The sequence below is a fragment of the Podarcis tiliguerta genome (genome assembly GCF_965153285.1).
Source record: "Podarcis tiliguerta genome assembly, chromosome: 2".
Classification (NCBI taxonomy): Eukaryota; Metazoa; Chordata; class Lepidosauria; order Squamata; family Lacertidae; genus Podarcis; species Podarcis tiliguerta.
In genome coordinates, this window is record NC_139535.1 from 69841193 (window position 1) to 69853282 (window position 12090).

At 42.6% G+C, this 12090-nt stretch overlaps 1 long non-coding RNA gene across 1 annotated transcript; it reads right to left on the reverse strand.

The window, feature by feature from the left end:
• Positions 1-1164: 1164 nt before the first annotated feature.
• LOC310671344 lies at positions 1165-7057 on the reverse strand. The gene is made up of 3 exons (XR_014507969.1): positions 6892-7057; positions 3938-3991; positions 1165-1330 (listed from the first exon to the last, which is right to left on the reverse strand). It is a non-coding gene; the product is annotated as an uncharacterized lncRNA (long non-coding RNA).
• Between the last annotated feature and the right edge of the window lie 5033 nt (positions 7058-12090).

The following is a 12090-nucleotide window of genomic DNA, read 5'->3' on the forward strand; positions in this document are numbered from 1 at the left end:
ACAGCAGGCAGAGTGGGTGGTTGACCCTTTCACCCTGCACCACATTCTCCATAAAACTCACACCTCACAAAATCCTGTTTTATTTACTAATTTACACTGTTTCGTCTGTGGCTGAATTAGATGCTTTGTGTGCTGTTTTAATATGCTGTGATTTTTTTTTAGATTTGTATTACTATCTGTACTTTTCCACATTTTTAGTCATTTTGACTGTGATGTCCTGTCAGGGACTGGACTGAGGAGGAATGGTGGGAGCACCCCCCCCCTTTTCTAAACATTCCCAAGGCAGGAGGACAGTACAGTATTGATTTAGAACAGTGGTTTGCCGAGGGGCATAGTCCAGAGGGGAAAAACTGGGTGAGGAACAGCTAGAAGAGGAAACACCAGGAGAGAGAGAGAGAGCTGGCAGATTCAGTCTCCTTGGACAGCATTCCTGACCCCCCCCCCCCTTCACCTAAGACTAGAGGGGCTTTGAAAGTGATAGAACAGAAAATGCATTGGCAACAAGCTCAGATTACCCGATGCAGGAGTGATGCAAGTTAATGGGGACGGAGGGGGTGAACCTTTACTGGGAGCAACACCGTTTTTAGAGAGATATGCATTCCTTTGTCTCTCGCTGTGATTATTAAATAACTTATCTGGTAAGAATGCTCCTTTCGTTTGATTTGCTTATTTACTGCCACCGGGTGAGGGATCCGAATCCCCAAAGCCTAACACGTACATTCCTTTGGCAATTGGTTGACTTGCAGCAGTGGCATATGTGGCACTGTGGAAGCATTGAGCTTCGCTCTGAACATCACCACTGCTTAGCCGGGTGATGCTGAGGAGGGGCAGCAGCAAGGTTGTACTGACAACTAGGCCAGAGCACCAGATGGGCAGCAGTACTCCCATTGGTGCAACGTTGTGGCCTTCACCTCGCCATTGCCCAGGCTCATTCAGGTAAGCAGCAGCAATGTCAATTTCAGGATGGGGACTCCGTGGCCCCGGCTCACCATATAAACAGCTGCTGAATGGGGGGGGGGCAAAAGTTAAAAAAAAATATGTGGCTGTTCTCACCATGTCCTTCTGGCTTTTACATATTGATCATAGCAGTGTTATGCAGAAGACACATTTCCCTCCTAATATATTTTATTACAGGTAGAACTGAAATGACATCTTCAAGCACCCTTAGAATTCACAATATTGTTCCAAAGTAGCAACCAGATGCTGAACAGCTGCAGTTTCAGCTCAGCACTTGAGTGGAGAAAGAAGCCAGTCTCAACGTTTCAGCGTAATCAGGCTCAAACAAGATATGTGCTCCTTGTTGGGAAAGATTATACAACAGCGATTTCTCCTATGACAAGAAAATGGGATGTATCAGCAGAGAGAAGAGGAGAAAATAGATTGCTGCAGAGTGGAAAACAGAACTTCTTACTGAGTGCACAGTTCTGGAGAAATTCAGAGTCAAATGAGGCTTTAGAGATCACCTGAGTTTTTGCCTAATATTTACAGGGAAAATTGGTATTAATTAAAGCAGATTTATTGCAGAAGGTAAGAAATATGTCCAAAGAAAGAAAGAAAGGAAAGGAAAGAAAGAAATTCAAGCTGTGTACAATGGAATGTGGTTTGAAAATCCCAGTTGCCCAGCATTATTGAGAGTTGGTTTCTCAGGTTTCTTTCCAAACCCCTTTTTCTTTAAACTTGTTATAAGTCTTATTGCAGAGAAAGGAAAACATATCTTGTTAATGAAGGGGGGGGGGAGGCAGGGGGGGAGAGAATAGCTCTAGCAGAGCCATGAATCTAAGACATACAACAATGCATTACTTCTGCCATCTGGAGGCCTCTCATAAAAATGTCCTCTCGATGATTTAATCTGTCATTGGCCTGTCAAAGCTTCTTAGCTACATAACAACTAAGTTCTGCAACTGCTGCATTTCCTCTTTCCCAACTCATGAAGAAATGCCATGCCAAGGCACAGCCAACCTTTCAACTACTACTCTGCTGGCTTGTTATAGCCCAACGTTCCCCCTATTACAAACCTGTCAAACTCCTCTCTTCTCCGCAGACATCAGATTGCACGTCTCCCAGTTTTTCAGCCGCTTTCAGCATTTGACAACATAATAAATGGGACCGTACAAAACATCCCAGCACAGATGCCGAAGCAAAAACTGATTGGTGGTAGAAAACCAGCTTTAAAGGGTTATGGTTTTCCCGATCCCCATGTGCTCTCCACATTTCTGTTACCATTAGCACCGATGCAGGACTGCAATAGCTCCTTGACGATGCTTATTAATATGTTCACTATGGCAACTGTCAATAGGGTTTGGAGTCTACTGAATCACTGCTTGTAAAGAGTGAATGTATCATAATATAATCAACCGTGAATACAGCTTGTCAGTTGATGGAGAGCAAGAAAACAATTCCCCGTGCTTTCCAAGGGTTATGAGTCTTGAAGTAGAAAGAAAATAAATGGGAAGCAAAACACAGAAATGGGAAAACAGGGTACAAAGGCAGAGGACTGACTTTGTATGCAATACTTTCAGATCAACACTTAGCCATGACACATGCTGGGAAGTCTTGGGCAAGACGGTCTCAAGTAGCTTATGCTATTTTGCTTTGGGTTTTGTGAGCATCTATATGCTGTGGTTGCTTTGTTGAATGGTGAGGTCTCTCAGAAGGTAATTGGTTCCAGCTCAGAAAGTACCGTATTTTTTGCTCTATAAGACTCACTTTTTCCCTCCTAAAAAGTAAGGGGAAATGTGTGTGCGTCTTATGGAGCGAATGCAGGCTGCGCAGCTATCCCAGAAGCCAGAACAGCAAGAGGGATTGCTGCTTTCACTGCGCAGCGATCCCTCTTGCTGTTCTGGCTTCTGAGATTCAGAATATTTTTTTTCTTGTTTTCCTCCTCCAAAAACTAGGTGCGTCTTGTGGTCTGGTGCGTCTTATAGAGCGAAAAATATGGTAATTGGTTCAGGCTGCCTTGTGGGAAGTAGGCAACATCTGTATGGAGAGGCCAAGAGCACCTCCTTTGCACTGGGGCAAGATGCCAGGACTGGTCCATGACATCTCTTATTGAAGGACCTTGGCTAATAGGATTATGAAAGACATCTGCCTGAAGGCAGGTTTGAGTAGGGGCTGTCTCATTTTTGGATTCCATTTTTAATTTGCTTTTGTTACATATATTTTCAGTGACATATGCTGATACATTTTAAGTTATTGTAGTATATATATTTTTTTACAAAGATAAGTTTGGATTGTATTCATTGTTGGTCATATTCAGAACAGACTCATTGAAATTAATGAGCATGACTAACTTAATTTCAGTGGGTTTACTCTGAGTAAAACTTAGGCCTCATCTGCACTATACATTTAAAGCAGTTTCATACCACTTTGAACAGTCATGGCTTCCCCCAAGGAATCCTGGGAGATGATAGATGATAGATAGATAGATGATAGATATAGATAGATAGATAGATAGATAGATAGATGATAGATAGATAGATAGATAGATGATAGATAGATAGATGATAGATGATAGATGATAGATAGATGATAGATAGATAGATAGATAGATGATAGATAGATAGATGATAGATGATAGATAGATGATAGATATAGATAGATGATAGATAGATAGATAGATAGATAGATAGATAGATAGATAGATGATAGATGAGAGAGAGAGAGATCACCCTTCATCACAAGGGCTCAGGGCAGTTCTAAGAATAAACTAAAAGATAAAAACACAAGTACTTAAAACAAACCCAACTCAATAATGACCACCGCCCCTTTCCCAGTGTAGTTTGTTAAAAGTGCTGGGAGTTGTTAGGAGACCCCTGTTCCCCTCACAGAGCTACAATTCTCAGAACGGTTCAATAGTCAATCCCTCTTTGTGGGGAACTCTGAAGAGATATGTGGAAATGGCATAAGAGTGGAGAGGAAGCACTGAGCAACAACTTACCTTGCCCCTTAGGCAGCAGTCTATGTAATACACTTTCCCTGCTTCTTGTCATCTCTTGAAGCATGCATGGGAAGGAGGAGGAACAAAATTAATGTAAGAAACCCAGAAGGGACAATTTCAGCCCCCCAAACTGCTTCACTTGTAAATGGGATGTGTATGACAATCATTACCCCACTTTTCTGCCTTCTCCAACAACAAAAAAAGAGAGAGAAGGAAAGTCTGGCAAAGCTGTTTGGAGCCTGATTTACCTCAATTTATCAGATTATCCCCAAATTGAATAAACCTGAATTTACAGGGGACTGTTATTTGAAGGTAATTTTATGTGGACAATGCAAATTAAATGGGAACACAAACAGCTGCAGGGTGGACAAGCCCACGGCCATCCTTCAAAATGCACACTTCTGCCAATTTAGTGATGAGTTCTTCATCCAAATAATCGAAATGCACATAGCAGGGTAAAGTGTGCAAAAATAACATGAAGCATATATTGATGACAATAACATGAAAATGTCTTCTATTGGAGGAGATTGTTTGCAAAAACGTATAAGGCAAAATTGCATACAGGCATGTATATTAGTAGAAAATGGCATGAAAATGCTGGTGAATTTTCGTGAGTTTTTTTAAAACAAACAAACAAATGGAATGGCAATGTGGAGAACTGAATTTAAGATTGGAAAAATGTGAACTAGAGAGAAGCCTACATTGACAGATCTGCTCTTCCCTATTCCTGATTTTTCACTACTGGATCTGAGGGTGTTCTTGTTGCTATCCTCGCTTCAAGCATTGACCCTCCTCCACCACTGCCTAGATATCAATGGGATTAACACAGGAAGCAAACTTTCCCTTCACAGAGGCTGATGGCTTCACTACTTCCCTGGGTGGCTGTACTCAAATACAGACTGGTTTTGGTATTTTGTCCCTGTGCCAAGACAGTATGTTATCTGGATCCATATCTGCAAATGGCGAAGCAATATACATTACATATACTCAAGTTATAGTCAGTTGGAGCTGCTGAGCCACATGTAAATATATTATTGATTTTTCCCCCTTCCAGATGGTGCAATTCAGAAAAAAAATTGTTTTTAAATTATGCCTTGCAGAGACGCTGAGAAGTGCTGCTAATAACAGGCATATTTCAAGTGAATACTGACCTGCTTTTCCTCCCCATCAAGCTAATGCGTCCAAAGTGCTGCCAGTATTTTGTATAAATTACCTGCATTGTAAGAACTTAAACTAGAGCCTCTGCTTCATTAGAGCTATTTAAGTACCATCTCTTCCCAACAGCTTATTTAGGTTTCCAGTGGAAGTCATAGATGGGTGCAGAAAACAATCCAGTCAAATTGCAGAGAGAGAGAGAGAATTCATCGCAATCTTAGCCCTAAAATTAAGCTGTGTTATTTTTTGACAGCAGCCCAAACTAAGTGCCTTTGCTTCGATTCAACAAGAAAGTAGAAAAATGAATGTTCATGCACTGGTCTGACATAGGCCTTGTTGAAAACGACTCTCCCTCTCTGCATATTACGAATGAAACTAGCTGCAAGCAGAAACAAGTATCCTCCCTAGGATTGCTCTCTGGAGCAAACCCTGACCTGACATCCTGTAGTACTATGCTAGAAGGGAATTTTACATAGAGAGTGCCAGAGGAAAGGAACACTCACTCTAAAAATTGCCTGCCTGCCCTGTTAAGAAATGGATGCTTTGGCATTTGGTTCTGTTGGGGAAGCAGCGCCGTAGCATGGAGGGGCAGCCAGAGAGGCCGTGACCCCCGGTACACATTTCTGAGGGGGCACTACCAGGCACCTCCCATGACAGGCTCCCTCATTGAGGCCAGAACTGTAGGGAGGCAAGCCAAGCTGTGCCCTGTCCGGGCCCACGGGGCTGGGGGGCGGGCAGCGGTGCCTCCTCCTCATTGCCGCAAGGAGGATGCCGCAACTAGGACTAACAACCAAGGAGAGGCAAGAGGCTCCGCCTGGATGAGGAGGGAGAGAGGCAAGAGGCAGAAGGGCAGCCTCATTCTCTGGGGTTGTGGCTCCAGCACGGAGCAGCGGAAGACAGATTGATCTAGTGGGCAGGTGGACAGAGGCAACAGGTGAGGAGTCTGATGGGGGCGGGCTCTGTTCACCCTTTGTGCAGGCTCTGCACACATCCTGCAGGTGCACGCCTCCACCCCAGCTGTCCAGTCCACCAGGGGACGTGGCACTTGCCCTGCCTTGCCCTGGGCACCGGCAACCCATGCTACACCATTGTGAGGAAGACTGTGCTCGCTTGGTTCTTTAGTAATGGGTTACATTGGTATCACACCTCTATTCCAAGGAGCATAAGATGGCATACCTGGTTCTCCCCCCTCCCCATTTTTATTTTCACCTCAACCTTGTGACAAAGGTTAGGCTGAGAGATGGTGACTGGCCCATGGTCACTCAGTGAACTTCATAGCTGAGTGGGGAATGAAGCCCTGGTCCCCCAGGCTGTAGTGCAAGGTTCTAACCTCTATACCACATGGACTCTATCTTTGCCCCTCTTATCTACCTTGTTCTTTATCCACCTTATTCTTTTTATGATGACACCTCTGGATCTTTAGAGCCACCAGGAATCTGATGGTGGCATCAGGCCTTTGAGGCTGAAATCATTAGGCTTTGGAGGAGGAGTGTATCTAAGTAGCACATCTGTCACACCATCCCAGCTGGTGTGTAGACACGGACAAGGAGAGGTAATAGGCACTTAATCCTTAACAATTTCTTAATCCTCAGTGACCTTTAGTGCTCCTGTTATCTCAGAGATAGAGCCAGAAGGGCTGTTAGCTTCACTGCATGTCTTTGTGAAGAAGCACAGTGTCTAGCACGGGTTCTGAGCAAAACTATAAGGTGCAGGGTTTTCTGGAAGTGAAATACCAACAACATGTTCTGTGGAACAGCATTCCTGTTGAGATAAAATAGGCACCTGCTATCTGTATTTACCGGAAACAATTGAAGACATTTTTGTTTCGATAAGCTTTTCCAGCTGGATGAAAAGATCTATGCTGTAGCTGTTTGTTTTGTACTGCTTTTAAGCTTATTTTCAGGGGTGGGGGTGATGAAAAAAAAAGTAAAACTATTTTTGGCTGTTTTTATAGCATGTCTTTAAATTGCCCTGAAACATATGTAAAAGGTGAAATATGAATAATAATAATAATAATAATAATAATAATAATAATAATATACTACAGCTATCCAAAGATATCCAAAGTAAAGGAACCATTATTTTGCAGGTTTGGGCACTCTGCATGCAATATCAGCTCATCAGTATTAAAGACAGACTATCCATAGGCACTGATAATATTTTTATGGTCGCTGGATTACCATAGTAGGGATTCTCTGTCCCTCTGGGTTTGACAGAAGCTCAGCAGGACCAATCCCATCCTATATCTGTTGCAGTATTCCCTTTTCTCACACACAGTGATAGAACACCATTGTGGGCAGGGATGAAGAGAAAATGTGCTACTGAAGTCCACCATCAAGGTGAAAGTGACTGTCTGTCACATAATTCCAGTTTAATAATGAGTTCTTTCATTGCTAAGTGTCTGGAAAACCATGTGCATGATCCCCTTTACGTTAGCACTTCTTCTGTCTATAAACATGAACAGATTTGTAAATGAATATGACCATAAAATAAACTGATTTCATACACAGAAATTGAGTGTGCGGTGATGTTCACATATTCAACCATTCACTGACAATAACAGAATTTCCGTAAGCTCCCTTTCAGATATTCTTAAAAGTAACCTGGATAGTACTACGGTGCAATACAAGCATCCTTAAACAACTTTGTTCCACATTGACAGGATAAAAGGATGAAAAACTTCCTTAACATGCTATAGAAAGAAAGAAAGAAAGAAAGAAAGAAAGAAAGAAAGAAAGAAAGAAAGAAAGTAAGTAAGTCAAAGTTACCTGGATCAAACATGAATGATCTGATATATTACTTGATGCATGCCATACTTAAAAAATAGTGATTTGGGAGTTTCAGCTGGGAAATGGGTTATAAATCCCAGTCATAAAGAAACAAATGCCACAGCCTCCTCACCGTTTGTGAAGTAAAGCAGGAATGAGGAATTTGTGGCCCAACAGATGTAAACTGACTACAACTCCCATCATCCCTGATGGCAACACTATCTGGGGCTTGTGGGAGTGGGGACTCCAAAAACACCTGGAGAACAACAAGTCCCCCATCCCCGGATTTAAGACGTTATCCGTTTTGAGCATTTTTCAGAATGGGTATAAAATTACAGTGGTATCTCGGGTTACAGATGCTTCAGGTTACAGACGCTTCAGGTAACTGACTCTGCTAACCCAGAAATGGTACCTCGGGTTAAGAACTTTGCTTCAGGATGAGAACAGAAATCGTGCTCCGGCGGCACGGCGGCAGTGGGAGGCCCCATTAGCTAAAGTGGTACCTCAGGTTAAGAACAGTTTCAGGTTAAGAACGACCTCCAGAACGAATTAAGTTCTTAACCTGAGGTATTTCTGTGTTTGCAAGGATCCCCATATCTTTGTCCTGGCTATGAGCCATATATTTCTCAAACCAGGACCCAGTTTGTAGAAGAATCATATAGGTGTGGCCTCATGTATATGGCTTTCCCCTCTCCTTCACATTTATTTTGTCACATATGCCTCAGAACAGAGGTAGCCCAGGTGGCATCCTCTAGATCTTGTGGACTCCAATTCCCACCCTCACCATGCAGCATGGTCAGTGATCAGGGATGACGGCTTTTGTAGTCTAACAGTATCTGGAGATACCAGGTTGGACATTCCTGCATTTGCACGTGTTTCTGTATATGCCCAGTACTCTTCCAAAGCATTGTTTTGGGATTTTATCTTATATAGATTATTTAGTGCTGTTTTACTGTTTTCAACCAACAAATAAATGTACTTCCTCTTATCCTTTCCTTCTTTTTTTTGATGGGGGGAAGCTCACAGGACATCCGATATATACATGCACATTTTGGTAACTATTCCAAACACTGGTTGGAACAGTTATATGGTCTCAGTGTTGCAGCGTGTGTTAGAGAACGCTATTAAGGGTCAAGTATCTGGTTGCCACAGAACTAGACTATTTCTGCATTGAGTTCCTGGCAGATGACAAGTGAAAATGCCCATGTGTTAAAAACTGGCTGACACACTGATGCTTAGAAAAGTAAATGGCCTCAGACAGACCTCCTAAAGAAAATTCTGATGGAAGAAGCAAGTAAAGGGACAGGAGATATTTCTGGAACTAGTATGGACAATCTTATGTAACAGGAGGCGAGGCTGGTTAAATACAGTAACTTCTGAAGGTTGAGCGAGAGAGAAATACACCCATCATAATTATACATGGCACCTCCTTTCCATTGCAGTGGTACCTCGGGTTAAGAACTTAATTCGTTCTGGAGGTCTGTTCTTAACCTGAAACTGTTCTTAACCTGAAGCACCACTTTAGCTAATGGAGCCTCCTGCTGCTGCCGCGCCACTGGAGCACGATTTCTGTTCTCATCCTGAAGCAAAGTTCTTAACCCGAGGTACTATTTCTGGGTTAGCGGAGTCTGTAAGCTGAAGCGTCTGTAACCTGAAGCGTATGTAACCCGAGGTACCACTGCATTTTTATTTATATGCATTGCTACACATGGATCACAGAAATGAACTTAATATAAGCAACTGAAATCTGGGCTGAGGGATGTTATATTCAAAACTGGAAATATAGTGAATCAGCCCCACGGGCACTCTCTCTGGGGTTACAGAGGTCTGGCATACACGAAGGATGTTTAATTTAGCTCCATTGTCTGGCTCTGAAAATTGACACGGGTTGGCTTTCTTTGGGGCTCACTCTGAGCTACTTTAACTTGGATGAACACTACCCTGCATCTTCTATTGTTGGCACATCCAGGGTTTGTTCTACTTCGTGTCAGTTGAAATCAATCAGAACATTCCCACTGGCTTCAGTGGGAGTTGGAGTCAGCCTTTAATCGCTATGTTTTATTCATCAGAGCGTAGGAAGATGCAAGAGCCTTGAACTCATTTCAGCTGACCTGATATTCCTTATATTGCCAAAGCTGGTAGACGCGCTCCACCTGCCTCCAAATTGCAATTTTGAAAAGCCAAAGTTCTCCAAGGTGATGTGTAAGATTAAAATAAAAAGCAGATTTGGAACAAAAATGAGGTGTGAGCACAAAGTCACCTTCTAGACAGCATTCATGAACAAAAGTCACAAGCCCAACCATGCCATTCACTACTTTGAGGCTTTGACATTTAATCCGTTTGTTTGTTTGTTTGTTTGTTTGTTTGTTTGTTTGTTTAACTTGTTTACAGCAGAGAGAAGCCACATGGAAGTGCTCAACTCTGTTGATTAACATAGAATCATAGAGTTGGAAGAGACCACAAGGGCCATCAAGTCCAACCCCCTGCCAAGCAGGGAACACCACCAGAGCACTCCTGACATATGGTTGTCAAGCTTAAAGACCTCCAAAGAAGGAGACTCCACCACACTCCTTGGCAGCAAATCCCACTGTCGAACAGCTCTTACTGTCAGGAAGTTCTTCCTAATGTTTAGGTGGAATCTTCTTTCTTGTAGTTTGGATCCATTGCTCCGTGTCCGCTTCTCTGGAGCAGCAGAAAACAACCTTTCTCCCTCCTCTATGTGACATCCTTTTATATATTTGAACATGGCTATCATATCACCCCTTAACCTCCTCTTCTCCAGGCTAAACATGCCCAGCTCCCTTAGCCGTTCCTCATAAGGCATCGTTTCCAGGCCTTTGACCATTTTGGTTGCCCTCCTCTGGACACGTTCCAGTTTGTCAGTGTCCTTCTTGAACTGTGGTGCCCAGAACTGGACACAGTACTCCAGGTGAGGTCTGACCAGAACAGAATACAGTGGCACTATATAACATGGTAAGCTGCCATGTGTACTCGCAACAAATCAATCTTGCACTAACCTTTGCATATGTGTGCTGCACACAAACAGCAGCGTAGGAATATACAGGAACCAGAAAGGCTATTTTGCCTCTCTCTTTTTCAGAAACTTGCTGATGTGGACATAAATGAACCTATGATGGTGGGGATGGTTCTTCTGAAGCTAATCCAATATCTCTCATTCCTCCTCCCTTTTTTTCCCCAGAATAAAAATGAAAATATGAAGTTTCACCACCACAGGACCTCTCTCCCTTATCAAACTTTTGTGTGTTCAAATTTAGTGACTATAAATCTTGGGGAAAGCATGAAAGAACGGATTACATTATGGAAAGAAGGGCAATGAGCATATACAGGATTTATTTTTTAAAAGCATAATATGTATTGATCTGGGACAGAATGGATGGTAGGTAGTCTACAAAGGCATTTTAGGAAATTCCATAACAGTCTCTATTCTGGACATTTCACCTGATGGATCTTCCTGGATCAATACGTGTCACTGCATGAAATGAGGCTTTTCAATAAACTGCATCTAACAGTGTCCCAATATTCCTCACTCAGAGGGAGTAGGACTATTGGGCCCTGGCCAAAATTTTCTAAATGTGGAAATGGTTGTGGCAATTCTCTTTCCCCTTTAGCACAATATCTTCAGGATGTGAGTGATTTCATTTCAGAGACAGCAACAACAATGAACAAAAAAAAGAATGAATGCAAAGTTCTCTGGGACATCCTTTCCCATGGAAGTGGAAGAAAAGAAACTGTCCCACATCATGAATAAAATAGTCCATATTTATACATCTCAATCAAAAAGGAAGAATAGAGAGAGGACTAGGAAGTGAAACCAAGAGTTACACTTGGCTTAGAATGGTGACCATGCTTTACATTCCCCGCTTTGTCCAAGAAGAATAGATTTAATTAATTCTTAAAGAGTTCTTTACCCATATCATCCAGTCACATTCTGAACAATCCACCCCCCCCCCCGCCGCCGCCTCTTTTCTCACCCTCCTCCCTTCTCTCTTTCAACCGCTAAGGACAAATGTCTTAAAGACAAGCTGATAAGGAACTGTTCGGAAACATCTGAAACAAAGAAAACTCAGGCATATGGCTATATAGACAAGTACCCCTTGAAACACAGGATTTCAAGATGATAATTTGGTACCTTCTCAAACTGGGCCATCTTTGTGTGTTTACTTGGAAGTAAAAGTATGACTTTGTTCAAAAAGCTTACTTCCAGGGACT